The sequence below is a fragment of the Bos taurus genome, chromosome 21, assembly GCF_002263795.3.
Source record: "Bos taurus isolate L1 Dominette 01449 registration number 42190680 breed Hereford chromosome 21, ARS-UCD2.0, whole genome shotgun sequence".
NCBI classification, from domain to species: Eukaryota; Metazoa; Chordata; class Mammalia; order Artiodactyla; family Bovidae; genus Bos; species Bos taurus.
Window position 1 is genome coordinate 58487087 of NC_037348.1, and position 14024 is coordinate 58501110.

Genomic DNA, 14024 nt, shown 5'->3' on the forward strand with positions numbered 1-14024 from the left:
AAAGAATGTAAACCCTAATAGTGAAATTTTGAAAAGGCTTTTGGGTCTGAGGCCTGAGGGACAGAGGTTAGGTAATTTTCAGCACGATAATAAGAGAGAGTGGAGTAGGGGGCTGGGGTGCACTGTGTTTCTTCTAAACGGAAAAGTACGTGCTAGTCTCTTGGTCGTGTCCGACTCTTTGTGACCCCTTGGACAGTAGCCCACCAAGCTCCTCTGTCCATGGGATTCTCCAGGCAAGAATACTGGAGTGGGTTGCCATGCCCTCCTCCAGGGGATCTTCCCCACCCAGGGATCGAACCCAGGTCTCCTTCATCACAGGCAGATTATTTACCATCTGAGCCACCAAGGAAGCCCCAAATGGAAAAGACTAGACTTCAAAGTAAACTTGAAATGTGTCTTGGGAAAGAAGGTTGTCTGGTGAGGAACCCTCCTCCACTTGAGAGAAGGAGACTGCCCCCTTGAGGGAGAAGCTCCCATTCACCCTCACTGTTGGCTTCTGTGATGCTCCAGGGGGAAATGTTTGGGGTGTCTTCTGTTCTAGGGAGGGAAGAGAAGAGATCAACCTCCTGGTGGAGGAAGTCTGGAGGTGTGGGGGCAGCAATCATGAAGGTCCCGCTCACAGGCCCACCAGGCCAGGATGAATCACTGGGGGTCTGTGTGGGCTAGGTTCAGGTCACTGCAACACATTTTGAGCACCTGCTGTGTATCAGGCTCCGGGTAGGGACAAGACTGCTGTGACTGGAACCCAGCAGAGAACCTAATGCCGTGCGGTTGGGGGTATTGAGGAGCACTGGGGTGAGGACAGTCAGGATGGAAGCGGCCTCTTCCTCCCCCACTGGGTCAGTTGCTAATTCCTGAGCCGCAGGAGGGACCCAGTCCAGACTGCAGCATCCAGACGAGGTCCCAGCAGATGCTGCTGCCAGGCGGCTGAGAGCTGGCCCTCTTCCGCTGGGTCCCTGGTACCCAGCCCGGACTCAGAGGAAGTTGGCTGAGTGCCTCCCTTTGAGAGGACAATCCGCATTGCCTGGCCTTCCAGGCTAGTATTTGCCTGCATTGAGGAGCATCCTCCGGGCAAAGAAACAGAGTCCTGATGGGGCAATTGTGTGCTGGGTGGGAAGCATCGGGAAGCCAGGTTCCAGTCCGGTCTGCCCCTTTCCTCACTCTGTGACTCCCTGAACTGACTCCCGAGCCTCAATTTCCCCAAGTCTGGCCTGAGCTGGTGGAACTGGCTGGTTCCAGCTCAGGCTTTTTTTTTTTTTTAAAGTACTTCTGGGTCAAGGCCTTTTTGCCTCTTCCAGGCCCCTCAGGGATTCATTTGCATTCTTGGAATAAAAATGTGACTGTGCTTCATGCTCAGCCGCACATCTAAATGCTTATGCGAGGTTTATTTTGGAGAAGTAACTCTCCGGACTGCCACCAGCTGGGCTGGCGCCGCCGCCTTCCCTGGGTGAGGCAATCAGCCCCCCACCGAGGCTGGAGCCCACGAGGGGCAAAGTCTCCGGACCTGGGGGAGGCGCCTTCCAATGAGAGCTTCACCCCAGGGGCTGTCGCGAGGCTGTTGGGAAATGTCTCATTTTTATATGTAAATAAATCATTTCCAGAGATTGCTCTGATCACAGCGGGGCTGCTGCTAAAATGTTTGAAGTGGGTCCGCTGCCACCGTAAACTTTGTTAAGCATTATTATCGAGTTCGCTTGTTTTCCTCCACCGATGTCACAGAAATCTGCCCACTCCCTGTGTTTTTGCCTCTTCTGCCTTTGTCCACCCTGGTTGCATCCCTCTGGGGCTGGGGAGCTCATCTCCAAGCCACCCATTCCGTGGTAGGACTCTGAGTAATGGGAAAGTGCGCTGGGATGGAAATTCTCTTTGGGTAGCTGTAATGTCTGCCCCCTGAGCCACACCTGGGTCTTGTTGTTTAGTAGCTAAGTTGTGTCCGACTCTTGTGACCCGGTGGACTGTAGCCCACCAGGCTCCGCTAGCCATGAGATTTCCCAGGCAAGAGTACTGGAGTGGGTTGCCATTTCCTTCTCCAGGAGATCCTCCCCAACCCAGGGGTCAAACCCGAGATTCCTGAATTGACAGGCAGATTCTTTACCACTGAGCCACCAGGGAAGCCCCACACTGCTCTGGCCTCTCAGAACCAGCTTGCTCCCTTGGTCACCTCCATCTATGGGACCAGGGCTCCTACCTCCTTCCAAAGCCTGTAACATCCTCTGTCACTTGGCTCTGGCTCCTTTTGCACCCTCACCAGTTCACTCCCCTTACTTCCTCTGCTCCAAAGCTGTCTGTCCTTCAAATGCACAAATGCATACCCATCTTAGGTTTTTACACTACTGTTGCCTCTACCAGGATACTTTTTGAAGGTTTCCTTCTCAAGGATCCCAGTTCAAATGTCACTTCTTCCGAGCAACCATCCTAGGTAAAGTGTCCTCTAATGCCATCACTCTTATGTCATTTCCTCCAGAGCAGGTAAAGTTGTTTAACTATTGCTGTTGTTGTTCAGTTGCTAAGTCATGTCTGACTCTTTGTGACCCCATGAACTGCAGCACACCAGGCTTCCCTGTCCTACACTACCTCCCGGAGTTTGCTCAAACTCACGTCCATTGAGTTGGTGATTCCATCCAACCATCTCATTCTCTGTCACCCACTTCTCCTCCAACCCTCAGTCTTACCCAGCATCAGGGTCTTTTCCAATGAATTGGCTCTTCTCATCAGATTGCCAAATTATTGGAGCTTCAGCATCAGTCCTTCCAGTGAATATTCAGGGTTGATTTCCTTGACTGTTTAACTGTAATACAAAATTTACCTAGGCACACGTTGCTGTCTACCAAACTAGAATGCAAGTCCCCTGCCAGGATGGGTCTTTATCTTGCTCCCACTGTCATCTCAGGTCTAGCATACAGTAGATGCTCAATAAATGCTTCTTCCAAGAATGTGGTACCTGTGTCCTCAGAGTCTCCTGGCCACTGGTTCCTCCATGGCCCCTTGCAAAAAGTGGATTCAGGGCCCTCACATCCACAGCCCCCTCTCTGGACATGTTTCCCTTTGTCTAAATCACAGACGTCCAAACTCACTTAGCAGCAGCAGCTGTTCTCCAAATGAAATCTTAGCAGCAGGCCCACTATATAAAACAGATAAACAGGAAGGTAATCTGGCCAAAGTCGGGGAGGAGAGCAGGGTCCCCATACTCCTTGGCCTGCCAGTTCCCAGTGTGGCCCCCCAGGCGCCTGCAGAGATATCTAGTTCCTGCCCAGCCATACTCGTGCCCTCTTTCGTAACAGACTCTGATTTTCCTCTGTGGACCCACCCTCACCCATTCTCAGACCGGGATTCCATGCACCCAACCTTGCCAATCAGCCAGTGCCACACTCTGTCTGCAGTGATTGGCTTGGGAAAGACATGTGACCTGGGTTGGTCCAGGGTCTAGCGCTGGAACTCTTCCTAGGAGCATCAAATCAGAAGTCTGCTCTTTGTTCTGGGGTTGCTTGGCTGGTTGAGCGGAAGGCAGAATCTGTGGGCATCCACAGGCGAGAGCCTTCCTAATATAGCCAAGTCAGAGGACGGCAGGCTCAGGAGATGGAGAAAAAGTAAACAACGGCTAATGACGTCGTTTGGACTCTGGGATCTGGCTCTACCTGCACAAATGCAATCCTTCACTTCACAGTTACCTGAGCTTATAGATTTCCCACTTTGCTTAAGCCTGTTTGAGCTCGGCTTGCTCTCACTTATAACGGAAGGAATCCTGACTGCTATATTAGGGTTCACGGAATACAGTTGAAGAACCACTGTTCTATATCATCCTTCAAATCAGGTAGAATGCATTGGATGTTTTAAAATTTCTGCCAACCTGTTTTCATGGATAATAATAATACCAATAATAACTCAGTTCTTCAGTGGTTTTCAGGTTTCATCACACTTACAGAAGAACACTGTGAAAAAAACCCAACCATTTCTACCTGTAGATCAGGAAATTGGAGCTCAGTGAGGTTAAGAGAATTGCACAGACACCTGAGGGATTAATCACATAAATGCCTTTGCAAGGTTTTTTTTTTTAGGATTTATGACAAATAAGTGAGAAAAGTATTAATACTTCAGTTACAGAAAGAGCTCACACAAATTGGCAAACAAAACAAATAAACATGTCTTTCAGCAAATAAATGAGCAATAGAGAATTCTCTAAAAAAGTGATTTAGGAAACAATTTAAAAATGAAAAAATATTTCAGACTCACCAATAGTCTAAGAAATTCAAGTGAAAATAAGAAAATACTATTTTTTATTCTAATTTTTTAATGTGTAAATACAAAAGCAAACAAACAAAAGTACCCAAACACTGAATGCTGTCCTGGACACAGAAAGGCAGGCTCTTCCATGACAATCCATCGGAAAAGAATTTGTCAAAAGCACGTTTAAAGCGGGGTGGGCAAGTGTTTTCTGAAATGGATCAGATAATAAATATTTTCAGCTGACTGAATCATACAGGGTCTGTTGTAACTACTTGCTGCTGCTGCTGCTGCTGCTAAGTCGCTTCAGTCGTGTCCGACTCTGTGCGACCCCATAGACAGCAGCCCACCAGGCTCCCCCGTCCCTGGATTCTCCAGGCAAGAACACTGGAGTGGGTTGCCATTTCCTTCCCCAATGCATGAAAGCAAAAAGTGAAAGTGAAGTCGCTCAGTCGTGTCCGACTCTAGTGACCCCATGGACTGCAGCCTACCAGGCTTCTCCGTCCATGGGATTTTCCAGGCAAGAGTACTGGAGTGGGGTGCCATTGCCTTCTCCGGTTGTAACTACTTAACCTGCCATTATAGTGCAAAAGCAGCCATAGATGTGGATAAGGCTGTGTTTCAATAAAACTTTATTTATAAGAACAGGTGATAGGTTGGAGTTGCCCCAGGGGCCATGGCTTGCCAATCCTTTGTTTCAGCTATTTATTGTTGAATTATTAAAATGATGGTCATAAAGACATGTACTTTCATGGAAACATTCTTTGGATATAAAGTTAAGTGAAAAACAGCAGGTTACCCAATTGTTACATAACCATGCAAAGAAAACGCATAGCAAATATGAGAGAAAGAAATATACTTGAATTTGTTAGCTATGACTACATTAAAAAATCTAAATTTTAGGAGCTTAAGCCAACCACTATTATTTCTCCCAAGTCTTTATTTGGCAGGGCTGTTCTGTTGATTGGGCCAGTCTTGGCTGATTTCCTGAGGTTTGGCTGGAGGTCTGAACTGGCCTCAAAAGCATGACTCATCTCTGCCACTCACGGTTGCCTCTTCTCCAGCAGATCAGTCCAGGCACGGTCACCTGGGGGCACAGACAGAGGTCAGAGAGCCAACAAAAGGCTTTTTATTACTGAATAACAAGTCATTTTTGGATGTGTGACAGCTTATTTATCCCTTCTGCTTTTGAAGGACATCTTGGTTGCTTCCAGTTTCAGTGAATTAGGAATGAAGCTGCTATAAACATTTGTGTGTGGGTTGTTGTGTGAGCATAAATTTTCACCTCCTTTGGGTAAACACCAAGGAGTGAGAATGTTTAATCATATGGTAAGAAGACTTTCAGTTTTGTAAGAAACCACCAAACTGTCTTCCAAAGTGGCTGTAACATTAGCGTTCCCACCTGTGACGAGAGTTCCTGTTGCTTCACATCCTTGTCAGCGTTTGATGTCGGTGTCCCAGACTTTGGCCACTCTCGTAGATGTGTAGTGGTATCTCGTTGTTTTAAGTTGCATGTCCTAATGGCATATGATGTTGAACATCTTTTCATATGCTTCTTTGCTATCTGTTTCTTTTCCTTGGAGAGATCTCTATTCAGATCTTTTGCCCGTTTTTAAATTGGGTTGTTTTATTTACTTATTGTTAAGCTCTTTATGTATTATGTATATTAGTCCTTTATCGGGTATGTTTTGCAAATATTGTCTACCAGAGTGTAGTTTACTTTTCATTCTCTTAAGAGTGTTTTTAAGAGAGCAAACATTTTCATTTCAATGAAATCCAAGTTATCGATTTTTCTTTCATGGATTGTGCTTTTGGTGATGTATCTATAAACTCATTGCCAAACCCAAGGTCACACATGTTGTCTTCTAGAAGTTTTATGGTCTTGTTTTACATTAAGTCTGTGATCCCTTGTGAGTTGATTTTTATGAAAAGCATAAGGCCATTATCTAGATCCTTTTGTGGGTTTTGTTTTCTTTTTTTTTAATTTATTTTAATTTTGTGTTTTTTATCTTCTTTCTTTCTTTCTTTTTATTTTTTGGTATGTGGAGGCACAGTTACTCTATCACCGTGTGTTGGAGAGACCATCCTTCTCCTTTTTATCACCTTTGCTCTTTTGTCAAAGATCATTTGACTATACAGGTATGGGTCTGTTTTCTGGGTTCTTTTTTCTGTTCCTTTGATCTATTTGTTTATTTTTTCATCAATACTACACTGTCTTGATTGCAGTAGGTTTATAATAAGTCTTGAAGTTGAGTAATGTCAGTCCTCTGACTTTGTTCTTATTAAGTGTTATGTCGGCTGTTCTGGGTCTTTTATCTTTCCAAATAAACTTCAGAACCAGTTTGGTGATATCCAAATAATAACTTTCTGGGATTTTTACTGGTATTTCTTTGAATGTATAGATCACTGGGTAAAGTTGAGTAAAGTGGTTAAAGTGAAGAGAAGTCGCTCAGTCCTGTCTGACTCTTTCGACCCCATGGACTGTAGCCCACCAGGCTCCTCGGTCCATGGGATTCTCCAGGCAGGAATACTGGAGTGGGTTGCCATTTCCTTCTCCAGGGGATCTTCCTGACCCAGGGGTCGAACCTGGGTCTCCCACATCGTAGGCAGATGCTTTACTGTCCGAGCTACCAGTGGACCATTTATAAACGTCCAGTTGATGCTAACAGCTGTGAGTCCTAATGTAGATTCCGTTGCTCACACATGCACATGAAAATCTGCATATTGCAGGTAGTGGTTTGGAAAAAATGCTAGGGACAATAGCGGAGCACTCCTCTCAGAAGCGCTGCGTCGCCAGTGCCCATGACGGCCCTGAGTCAGCACCACGTGGACCAACACGCACGTCACGATTCTGAGGCAAAGGTGGGCTCTGGGAGTGGAGAAGTTCTGCAAATACCTTGACTGATTCTCCTTTTAATGTATGCACAAGGGTGATACACGATTAAATAAAAAACTCTAGGTCTAAATAAGTTTCAACAAATATGAAATAAAAACATTTTAAGATGACAAAGAAGTGTCATAATTTACAAGTCTCCTTGGTGTCATCATTGTGACAGAGGTCTGTTTTTTGTTAGTGAGACATAGAAGTAATAGTGGATCTTAAAGCTGATGTCCCTAGATTCTATGATGTGCAGTAAATGGCGGTATCTGTGAGCCTCCTGGTAGAAATCCCATAGCATATGTAGCATATGTGGAAGAGAATGTGAATTTAGTAGAGGAGACATTTACAAAGTTGTGGGCAGGGCTAAGGAAAATCAACCAGGGGGTGCAAGGTCTCTGGCTGGCCACAGCTGGGAGCTTTAGGGGCAAGAAGAAGAAGCAGTTACCACAACCTGGGGAGAGGCCATAGGAAAGAATGGCTTGACTCATGCTGCCTTCTTTGCAGGAAAGAGCCAGGGGAAGGAACACCCAGCCTCGCTGTCTGGCACCCCGGATCCTACGCGCATGCCTACTCCTGTGGGGCCTCCCTGGGAAGCAGAGGCGAGGTGTCATTTAAACACATCCAGCGATTCCCCTGCTGGACACAGGATGGTGGGGAGAGTGGGCATGGCTCTGGATGGGCACGTGGAAATCATTAGTCGGAGGCTGCTAAGTTTTTGTTTGTTTTTAGCTTTTGCTTTATTGTACAAAGTTTAAAAGTTTCTGAATTGCTTTATTTTTTATTTTACTTTTATGTTTTACTTTTTTGAAAATAATCTTTAATGAGAAAGTTGAACTTGCTTTCACAAAAATTTTTTATACCAAAGTATACTTGATTTAAAATGTTGTGTTAATTACTGTTGTACAGCAAAGTAATTCAGTTATATACATACATATATGTGTACGTTCCTTTTTTTTTTAAATTTGGCTGTGCTGGGTCTTAGTTGGGCTTCCCAGTTAGTGCTAGTGGTACAGAACCCACCTGCCAATGCAGGAGACGTGGGTTCGATCCCTGGGTTGGGAAGATCCCCTGGAGAAGGAAATGGCAACCCACTGCAGTACTCTTGCCTGGAGCATCCCATGGACAGAGGAGCCTGGTGGGCTACAGTCCATGGGGTCGCAAAGAGTCAGACACGACTGCAGCAACTTAGCAAGCACGCATGGGTCTTAGTTGAGGCAAGCGTGATCTTTCGTTGCAGCTTGTGGGGTCTAGTTCCCTGACCAGGAATCCATCCTGGGTCCCCTGCATTGGGAGTGCAGTGTCTTAGACACTGGACCACCAGGGAAGTCCCTTTTCCTTTTAAAAAAATATTTTGTTTTCTATGATAGTTTAACAGTGAGATGCTTCTAACTCCACGGACTGCTCTCACCCTGGTGTCCTGCACTGAGGCCTCGTGGGCAGAGACCAGGTGCACAGGAGCCTCGAGCGCCATCGCTGCGAGCAGGCCCGCTGTTTCTCCTTCATCCTCTGCAGGTTCTGCCACTTCCGCCCTGTGCACAGCGTGGCCAGGTCTGGCCTCTGACAGTCTCCCCGCTCCCCTCCACAGCCCAGCATCTGATTTACAATGTGAGACACTCTGGGGAGAAATGAAACGCCAGTTTCGGGGCTGAAATTTGGGTCAGAGCCAGCAGACGTCAGCTCACAGGCAGGGTAGTAGACAGCTGGAACTCGGATTGCGGGATGTTTATAAAGTGAGTTGTGCATGTTTCAGTCTTGGCCTGAACACCTGCTGGCCTGGTTGGCTTGCCAGGCAGAGTCTGTTCTGATTTAGAGCTCTCGGTCTGCCAACTTGATCTTGGAAGCTAACTCTTGCTTGTCAAACCCATGGCAGATATAGTATCAGAGGATCTGTGACATCACAGCTGTGTTACCACTACAGGGTCCCTGCACTGGACAGGCCAGGAAACTGAGGCCCAGAAAGGGAAGGTGCTGGACCCAGGTCTCAGCACCTGGGGTGGAACAAAGAACTCGAGGGTTCGAGTTTGCTGCCTGTGTTCAAGACTAGCCACGAGCACTTGGCTAAGTCCCTCAGTCTTCCTGTCCTTAGTTTCCATCTCTGCAAAATGGGGCTGAAAATAATTCCAAGCTCATTGTTCATGAGACTCTAATGAGCTCTGAGGCAGGTGCTCTGTGAATGATTTTGAGCAATGCAGATTCATGTCCATGGCCCCTTGTGAGCTAACCCAGAAAGGGCCTTGGTGTTTGTCGAGTGACTTAATGAGCGTGGAAAGGGCTCTACGGACTGTAAAGTATGTGTGCATGCTATGCACTATGTTAAGTGGTGCTCTGTAATGAGGCTGGATTTCTGCAAAGCAGTGAATCTCACCAACCCCATCCGTGGGCTAGAGGGTCCCCAAGATGAAGGCCTTGTGTGCTTTTCTCAGCAGCAAATCCAGAGGTTTTACTCGTGGGATGTAAAGGCGATACTGATGGTTTAAACAAGAACTGCCCAGCTGTCATGTGATTCTTGATCAACTGCTTAGTCTGGACATTTAATGCTGGCCTGGCAGCCAAGGCAGTCATGAAGCCCTGGTTCATGGCCACAGCCAGGAGGAAGCCACTGAGGCTGGGAGTGAGTTCCCAGGGCTCCTGGGAGCATGTGGGTTGGACTGGGCCCAGCATAGGGTCTGCTCTGCAGCATGCAGGCCCACAGAAAAGTCTCAGCTTCCAGGAGTAGCAGGGAGGGGCCAGGAGAGGCCACGTGGCCCCCTCAGTGCTGGAGTCTGTCATGGACCCTGGCAGGAGTCATGACCTCAGCATCAGCCATGTGGGGGCTGCTGCAAGCTCCACAGAGAAAAGTGTGGAACACAAGCTGGACGAGGCCTTGAAGACCCACTTGTCCCAGGCACTTTACAGAGAAACAGACAGAGGCCCAGAAAGGGGAAGGCCTGCCATGTGACACAGCAGGTCAGCCTGGAGCTCAGGTCCTCACTTTCCTGATACATGGCCTTTCCCAGTCTCTCCAACCACTTTAATAGTTTCCAGGCTCCCAGGGGTAGGCACTGCAGCTGCTCTATGTGGGGCCTGTCCATGGAACAGCCAGGATGCTCTCAGCAGAGTGGCTGCTTTGCATGCCTCCCTCATGCTCTAGTCTAAAGAGATAGCAGTGCCTGGAGTTGTACAGTGCGTAGCCTGTGCAACTGTACATAGCAGCCCTGGCTGGACTTACACAAAATAGACTTCTATGACCATTCAGAGGGCATGTCCAGAAGTGGCCTATATGCTGTGTAGACATCCCCATCAATCTTGCTACCTAATGTTTTCCTTAAGAAGTTGGAATATACTCTAGTTAGACAACTCAGGAAGGTCCATACTCTCAGGACCTTACCTCATCCATCCTTTTATTTACTACATAAATAAGGAAAACAAGGCTGAGAGGTGAGAAGGGATTTGCATATGATCACACAGTGAGTTGGTCCCAGTTATTCTTGAGCGACTCCTCTGCAGACCCCTCTGGGGCCCTGGAAGTTTCTGTGAGTCTGCCCTTAGTTTCTCTCCCTTGGAATTCCACCTGTGTCCCCTGCAGTCCTGGCTGTGTACCCACCTCCACATCCTTGTCCATCTGCTCTGTGTGCCACTGCAGAGGGAATTTTCCCTGAACATTGACTCCCTACCCTTTCTCTGGGTCCTCTTGCCAATCCTTCCTGCTCCCTCTGCTCCAGATCCATCTTCCTAAGGGGCCGTCCTGAAGCCAGGCTCACACAGGTACAAGCTCTCAGGGCCTCTCACACCCAGACGCCATCAGCTGTCGGGCGCCCTGTCCCCTGCCCCCTCCTCCTTCCCTCTGGCCACTCTGGTTTTTCTGCAGTCCGCGGCCCATCCATTGCTGCTGTGGACCCATGTCCGGTAGATCCCGCGACCTAAGCGTCTCCAGTGCCTGGCCCTGCCTCCCACCTCTGCTGTCACTTCTGCTGCTCTGCCCCCTGCTGCTCCTGCCATCTAGTCTCCCTGTCCCCCAGTCCATGCCCTCAAGAAGGTGAGAAGCCTTAAGAGGTCCTCGTGAATTTCTGTGTAAAATCTGAACAGCTCAGCCTGGCTTAGGAGCCCTTGCAGGTCCAGCCCCCATGAGACTACCCCACCCATTGCCCACCTTCTGCTCCCTTCTCCCCAGCCTTATCAAATGTTTGTGGCCTTATCAGGCCTTGGCAGTCTTCTGTCCCTTTCACACGTGCTCTCACTTCCTGGGCATCCTCTCACCTCCTCGAAGACCCAGCTCGAGAGTCCCCTCCACCAAACATCAACCCTAAACCACTCTCTGGTAAGGGTAATGTTCAAAGCACAAAGACTCCCCATCTATCCACTATCCCAAGGCATCTCAGCAGGACACAGGCCTGAGGTTTTGGGGCTGAACTCTCTGCACGGTCATGCTACATCTACCCCCAGAACATTCTGGAAAGCCTGCCTTGCATGAGAGTGATGTTTGTATGGGAAGTCTGCTTTCATTTGTCGAGTGCATCATGGACAAGCACCAGGCTTCTGGAAGTGGTTGGAAGCCCTTGCCTTGCCCAGCGCCTCACAGTGGATCACAGCACCCCAGCAGGTTCCTGTCCCACTGCGAGGCCATCACTTCCCAGGCAGGGCTGTAACAGTTTGCATGGTCTGCCTCCCACCAGAATGAGTGCAGGGTGCTGCAAGGTGTCTTGGTGACCTTTCTTTTGCCCTGGAGGAAGGCGGCTCTAGTGCAAGGGGAGAGCTCTGGGCCAGTGCTGAGGGTCAGGACCCCGCCCTCGTGAGCATTCTGTGTCGAGACGTACTCCCCTCCGCCTGCTTGCCTGCTGGCCGGGAGGACCCTCACCGATGGATCTGCCTGCTCTAGACCTTTTGCTTCCGATTCTGGCTCCCAGGCTGTGCTTGTCAACAGTCTCCCAGAGGATGTGACTCTGGTCTGGCATTTGGAACTTTTGGGCTGCCATTCCCACGGGGCTCCACACCCAGTATTGTTATAATAACTCTGTGAGGCAGGAGGCTATTAACACACTTGTTCACAGGTGTGTAAGGTGAGTAAGGAAGCGTAAGGGAGACTTGGAGATAAGAGGCAACATGCTCAGGACACCCGAGCAGGCTTCTCCCTCCAATCCTTGTGCTTCTGCACCTGCTGAAAATTTAGGACCTGAACTCTCAGTGTTCGGCGGATTCAATTTACAAGGAGAGGGGAGGATGGAGACCAGCAGGAGCACTCTGCACTCCTCCAGTCCCAGTAGGTGGAAAACGACTGGACCCTGAAGCACTGGTTGGCGATACCTGGGGCCACCTAGTGGCGGCCCTGTGAACTTCAGACAGGTACCCAGGAGGCCATAAGGGGCTTGACCAGCACCAGCCCTTGGACCCCCAGTCTGTGCACCCTTAGGTGGCAGAGGCCCTTCCATTTATCACGGCAGCAAGATGGCTCTACAGAGGGCCCAACATCCATCTGAGGTGTTTGCTCCTTTGGATTCTGGTTTAGAAATCTAGAGTCTTTGAGTTGGGTCTGGCTGGGCTCCAAGCAAGTCCAGGCCCTTTGGGAACTCCGTTGCCCCACTTGTCAGTGAAAAGGCTGGTTTTGATCTCTGAGGAATCCTCTTGGCTTGAACATTTCCTATGTCATGACTGAGGACAACAGATGGCACTCAGATGGGGCTGGAAGAATTCTCAAGTCTGAGGTTCAGGATCTGGGAACAGGACCCAGATCCCAGACCTGCAAAATGAGCTCCGTCCACTCCAGGGGGGAGGGAAAGACAGGCTGAACCATGTCCAGCTCTCCTCCGGGACTCCTGTGTTCTCCAGGCGTTCTCTGTAGATGTTCAAATTAAAATATAATTGAAAAATGAGGCTGTAACTCTGGGATGAGGGGTAGCAGGGCCCAGGGCTGCTGACTTAATCAGGCGGCCTAATGTCATTACATCTGTGTTAATAAGAGGCGCCGCAGCTGCGGGAGGGGGCCGCTCGCTGAGGCTCGGACGCTTTCCAGCTGACGGGGCTTCTCTTCTGCTGCTTTTCACTGCAAACAAATGCCACTTGGGTTCTTTCTCCATTCCAGAGAATTCTCTGGAGTGAGATGAACATATGGGCCAAGATGGACTTTTATATGTGTGCTCAGTCGCTAAGTCGTGTCTGCTTCTCTTTGAAAGCTGGAGCAGGAAAAGCTGCCTGGTTTGTAACCTGGGAAGAAGTGATGGTTTATCCTCAAAGAGACTCTGCTTAAGGGGCCCCGGCCCAACCCTGGAGAAGGTACCCCTTTCCCTCTCCCCCTCCTTTCTCTCTCTGACTCTTTCAGACTCTCTGTCCCCTTCCTTATCCTTAGCACCCCTTCCTCTTCAACTGCTCCTTTGCCAACATATTTGACAATGGCCCCATCAAGCCCCAGACAAACAAAAGCTGGCGTGACTGCTCTGGGCTCTGTTGTTGTCTAGTCACTAAGTCTTGTCTGAGTCCTGTGACCGCAAGGACGGTAGGTCGCCAGGCTCCTCTGTCCATGGGATCCTCCAGCAAGAATGCTGGAGTGAGTTGCCATTTCCTTCTCCAGGGGATCTTCCCGACGCAGGGATCGAACCTGGGTCTCCTGTGTCCCCTGCATTTGTAGGTGGATTATTTACCATTGAGCCACCAGGGAAGTCTGTCTCCCAAATGCTGGGGTCCTCTGGACCCTGAGCCCTAGGCCTCATTTTAATTTGGAAAAATTTAACAAACAGAGGAAAAATTCTCTTAGGAAAATGATGACATCACGTACCTGCATTACTCTGAATTAACCACTGTTAGTATGTAACACTGGGGAAGGAAATGGCAACCCACTCCAGTGTTCTTGCCTGGAGAATCCCAGGGACGGCGGAGCCTGGTGGGCTGCCATCTATGGGGTTGCACAGAGTCGGACACGACTGAAGTGACTTAGTAGCAGCAGCAGCGGCAG